This window comes from Phocoena phocoena, chromosome 5, assembly GCF_963924675.1.
Source record: "Phocoena phocoena chromosome 5, mPhoPho1.1, whole genome shotgun sequence".
Taxonomy (NCBI): Eukaryota; Metazoa; Chordata; class Mammalia; order Artiodactyla; family Phocoenidae; genus Phocoena; species Phocoena phocoena.
The window spans coordinates 53,256,285-53,262,473 of record NC_089223.1 but is presented as its reverse complement, the minus strand read 5'-3'; positions in this window follow the sequence as shown (position 1 = coordinate 53,262,473).

Genomic DNA, 6,189 nt, shown 5'->3' with positions numbered 1-6,189 from the left:
TTAAAATTCACTTATGATAGTGTTCAAATAACTATAATGAAGAGATTTTCTAAAAACTATTACATGTCAACAGATGCAAAATGAAAAAGAAGAAAAATACTAAAAAAAGAACTTGATCCAGTTAAACTTTGTTGTTTTAAGAAACTAATATATTTCTCAAAAACATTTGTTTTCTTTTCAATCGCACACTGCTGAGCATTCAAACACTAGATAAATAGACTTATTTAAAACCATCCTCCACGAAACACCAAATTAATGCCTTAACAGTTAGAATCAATTTGATCTGATACAAATTGGGCTGCCTTCAAATTTACCAATCAGTCTTAACAGTCAGATTATCCATGCTTAAGTTAGAGTAAAATCATTAACTATTTTTTCTGTTATTGCCTTGATTTCATAATTGTCTAAATATTATACCTGCTATTATTGTGCATATTGCATAAGATGACTAGGTATTGGAGAGAATACTGTATAAATGCTGTAACCACATCTATGTATGTTTATATATAATATGAATATTTGTTTATATCCCTTTATATGCAATCTGATTGTTTCACATTAGGGTGACTTAGAAACTTTCTCTGTGTTATTGCTTTAACTTTCATGATGAGTGCTTGATGATGTTGTTTACTAATACTGGTATGACTTAGATTGGAATTTATTAAATCACCAGCTTGATTTGTCTTATGTCAACTAGTTTGCTTCTGTGGCAGCCAAAGAAGGAATAATGTTAAGAATAAAGGTGGCTATTTTAATTTAGATGGTCCATTCTTGTTGGTTCATTTATTTGTTTGTTCTGTCTTATATTCATTTATTTAATAAATAATTACTAAATACCTGCTATATATACTCTCTTGGCCTTAGCAGGTGATTAAAACGTGAATATGGGTAGGCTTCCCTGGTGGCGCAGTGGTTGAGAGTCCGCTTGCCAATGCAGGGGACACGGGTTCGTGCCCCAGTCCGGGAAGATCCCACGTGCCGGGGAGTGGCTGGGCCCGTGAGCCATGGCCGCTGAGCCTGCGCGTCCAGAGCCAAAACGTGAATATGGCATCAACCAGGCCCTGAAGGAACCTATTTGGTACTATAGAAGATTAGACAAGAGGACTGGATTTACCTTATGTGCCTCCTCAGTTCCTGCTGTGCTGGCTCCTGGGTCTTGAGCAGCTTAGACCAGTTGCTTACCTGGGTTCCCCTTTGGTTGTTACCACATGCCCAGAAATACTGGCTTTTCTAAATACCTCTAGACTTGGATGAAATATTATACTGCAGGACATGAAATCTGGCTTCTTAAGTGCCTTTCTGAAGGATCTATAAATATTTTCAAATGGATTATTTTGGTCCTGAAATAAACTACTTTAGAAAAATTAGTGGGAGGAATAGACAAATCAGAAGTCAAGAGGCATGTGTTTTTTAGAAAAATGTAACAATGCATTTTTAAGCAGAAATATAGCATAAGTATACAGTTCATGCTACTCATTATTTGTGGTAATTCTGTTCTACAGAGTTGCCATGAATTCTGAGTTAGTGAATACTGAACCGTTGCTCCTCGTGAAGATACAGGGTTAGGTTTCTCCAAGCCAAAATCATCATTTGCATCATACAGATTCATTTGCCAATGTCTTTGTAAAACAAGCCCAAACTCATCAGTGTTGAATACCTGCTCCTCCACATAACCCTTTTCCTGTATAACACAGAGCAGATATTTTAAAAATTCTGTAATATAATATTGTAAATCAACTATGCTTCATTAAAAAATTCTTCCCAAGATGTGACGCCTGATTGGCAGAAATTGCCTCACCTGCAAGTGTGACATTTTTCACACTATATCACCTTTCAAAATGTGCAAACCGGTAACCATAAGTTTCTTTGGCTTTCAGTCTCATAACAGTGCTGTCCACTCTACTTTAAAAAATTAGCCCTCATCTCATGAATCCACAAATTTCACCACTTGTGCACGTTTTCTGTGGCTTCATCACAAACTATAGATTTCATCTTAGCACTCTCCGAAGTAGCCTCATGTACATATCAGAAAATTTCCTCTTCCTTTTTCTGGGTATACCATGGTTTTGAGTCATTGACATTGAACTCATGGGCAGAGCACTATCACTTTTGCCTGACAAGACCCATATAACACATCCATTTTCTCCATAAGGCACATCACAGCCTTCTTGTGCTTAGGAACACTGAACAGGACTTCAGCAGTATGCTTGGGGGGCCATTTTAACAGTGAAATCACCAACAAAAAGCACAAACATGGTACTATACATACCATGAAAAACGTGGTACTAAATATACCATGAAAAGGATGCTAGCTTGGAATATGAGAGCTGAAACAAGGAGGCAGAGCATTGCCTTTTTCATCCTTGGCTGGGAAATTGCACCATGGGCAACTCAAGTATTTCCCTATTCTGTGCATGTACATGCCTGGGAATAATCACAAAATCACTATGAATATGATTTTGGGGTTTGAAAGAAATTTTAGCAAGTAGATATATTTGCAAATAATAAAGATCAACTATAAATAAGAATTGATGTCAAATAGAATAAAGAAAAATTAAAATTCCCACTAGAACTTCCAAATAATTTAAACTGTATTACAAATGAAAATGTTCATAACATTAAAAATAATAGTGTTTTAATCTAGAAGTTCACAATACCTTAAAATATATTTGTTGAACTTGAAGCTATTTTGATATTATATAGAATATTGAAGGCATTTTTTTTCACATCTGATACTTGTGAACATAAATTTTGTACCTACTGCATTAGCTCTAGTAGGTTCCTTAAAATCAAACAGTCTTGATTATAACAGTTTATTATTCTGAAAAACTCAAAAGACTTTGCATATATATCATGCCAGTTAATCTGTTCAAGGCCATATGCTTGAGACAAAACAATACAAGGTAACCATTGGATAGATTTTATAAATCTGAAAAGCTATTATATGTGGGTCAGCAACCTAAAGAATAAAGGAAAAAATGTTCATGGTAAAATCTGATTACACTGAGGTATATTTTGCCCTTGCCTTCTACATTTAGGGAAAGAAAAACTGACGCATAAAAGCTTCATTGTATCTTTCTGTTCTATTCCTTTCTCTTTTCAAGATTCAGCTTGGTTGAAACTTCTTCCAATATGTATTAGTCAATCAAAGTAAGAAAAAGGAAGTAAAGGAAGATAACAAAAGAAAGAAAGAAAGGAAGAAAAGAGAAAGAGAAAGAAAAAAGAAAGGAAGAAAAAGAAATGAAGGAAGGAAGGAAAGGAGAAAGAAAGAGAAAGAGAACTTATGACAAAGGCAAAAAGGTGATTGGGGGATGAAGTAGATGGATGGGGAGGGCATTCTCAGAGGCTGGAACAACATGCTCAAATACAATGTTAGGATATTCAATGTGGCTGGAAAAGGGAATCTGAGAACAGAAGTGGAAAAGATGAAGCAGCCATCAGATCAGTAAAATCTATATTATATACTAAGAAGTCTGGGCTTTACCTATGCACAGTGTCTTGAAGGATGGAATAATATGGTGTAGATATGGCCAGAAAGAAAAAGTGCACTTCAACAAACAGTACTTACTTGTAGTGTTATCTGTGTAATATTGAACTTACCTATTTAATAAACTTGGTTATAATTTATTTATATTCAGTGTATTGAGTTTTCACTATTATTTCAAAGTTCTCATCATGAATTCTTGCCAGATACTATTTATAGAAGAAATGCCTAAATCTGAAGAGACTCAGTAGTTAAGACACTGGTGCCAGATGGGAAGGCACCATTATCATTGACATTACCTGTTGTTTTGTCTCTCTTGTAGAGAGGGAAAGAGAGTCTATGATCACATAGTATTCTATCATGCAGATTAGTTCACTTAAACCATCCTTATTTGGAACTGGCATACTTCTTAAATGTGCTAACAATGTAGCTGTTTTCATGTCAAATTATTTTCTAAACGTAAATATTGAGTGTTTTGTACTTTTTTCCCCCCACAGGAATTTTATATACCTGCTATACACAAGGAAATTAGATAAAGAGGAGTACTAAGCCTTAAAGTATTAGTCCATCTTGCTTTTTTCCAAGATATCAAGATATGCATAGTGTGACATTGTTTTATGGAAAATCTGATTAAGACAATAAACACATGAAAACATAGAATTTCTGTTGTGAAGTAATATGATTTTGAATAACATTATATTGATTCAGAAGATAGTACATTTTCCATTGGATAATGAACAACTTTTTTTTTTTTTTTGGTCTACCAGCATTCTTTTTCTGGAAAAGGCCTTCCCTGACCTAAGAAGCTATCAGTAAAAGGCCCCACCTGCTCCACCATGAGTGGTTCCCTGGGCCAATCATAGGCATCTCAGGACTTTTTTCTTTACTCAAGGCAATGGGTAGGAGGGCTCTATTTTTGAGGGACTCTTAGCCTACCGCTAAGGAAAATCTAAGTCTAGAGCCAATAGACCTGTCTTTACCACCTTAGTGGGTTCTGGCCATGAATGAAGACAGAGGAGAGGAAAGTTAAGATGTGGCTAGAGATCAAGACATTGTTTGAGCTCCTGGATCTAGCCTCAACTCTGCCATTTGTAGATCCTTATATTTTTAATTAAATGAGTCAATATATTTCTTCTTTTCACTTAAGCTACTGTTAATTGAGTTTCTGTCACTTGCAACCAAAGAATTCTGGCCAAAATGCATACAGTTTTTTGTTTATTCTTAATTTCTAGACAATAAAAATATAGAAATATTCTGATAAATTTATAATTCAAGGTATATCAAAATATTTTAAAACTAATCAAATAATAACATACTCTATTAACTCATCCCAAAATTTTATGGCAAATATTTCATTTTAGAATACTATGCTAGGCAGATACTTAGTTACAACTATATTACATAACATAGCATAGTTGTTATAAGTGTGGGCTCTGGAATTCAGTTGTCCGATTTGGAATCCTAGCTCAGCTAATTATAAACTCTCTGATCTTGACTTCTCCTTACCTCAGTTTCCTTATTTATAAAATTAAGTTTACAAGGGGACAATCCTCACAGGACTATGTGAGAGTTCAATGTAATAATACATGTAAAGTGTGCCTGGCACATAGTAAGTGGTCTATGAATATTAGCTACTATTATTAATGCATTTATTCTTTGGGTCCTTGAAAAAAATTATATCATAATGAAGGCTATTAGTGGTAGCGGTAGGAATGTCAGTGATGAAAAGAGAAGGGAAAACTGCTATAGAGATAGTGGTGGACTGCAGTCTCGGAAAGCACCCTGATGAAATCATATTCCAGATAAAAGCCAACTGATCTGCTTATTTGGCAAGTTGGCATGAGGCATAACAGTGAATTTTATAGATATATATGCCATCATCTATAATTTTTCTATATGGGCAAAAGAAAAGTAAAGTAGAAGCAACATTTTCATATTATTTATTCTGTTTGATAATTTGTATTGAGGAATTTTAAGAGATTGGAGACATGTAATATGGTGTTATTGACATAGTGTATTTAAGCCTAATAATGAAATATAGCCCATGTGTCTGAGGATAATTTTACTATTGTATGTGTATATGTGAGAACTGTCTTCTACCTCACTTTCACATGAAAGAGAAATAGGGACAAATCAACAGTCATCAGCATACGTCAAGGGATCTATCGATTATCATGCTGTTGTGCATCACTCAAGGTGAGGAAGCCATAAATAGAGAAGGGATTAGCGTTGGTACAAAGACTAGAAAGAAAACAGGTAGACAGATTTTCCTGAAAAATTTTTATAGTCTGTATTATTGAAACTCACTAGCCAAATACCCACCAATATTGGGATCTTGTGGAGTCCATGTGATTCAGCAGGGGATTGTTTATACACTCGGAAGCCCCTTTTTTTAATTTTTTTAAATTTTTTTATTTTTTTTGCCGTACGCGGGCCTCTCACTGTTGTGGCCTCTCCCATTGCGGAGCACAGGTTCTGGCGCGCAGTCTCAGCGGCCATGGCTCACGGGCCCAGTCTCTCCAAGGCATGTGAGATCCTCCCGGACCGGGGCACGAACCTGCGTCCCCAGCATCGGCAGGCGGACTCTCAACCACTGCGCCACCAGGGAAGCCCTCGGAAGCCCCTTTTGATTTCCCAGCTCAACTACATCAGCCTACATCTGTATTTACTCTCCTTTTCAGACAAATGGATGTATTTGGTTCTTT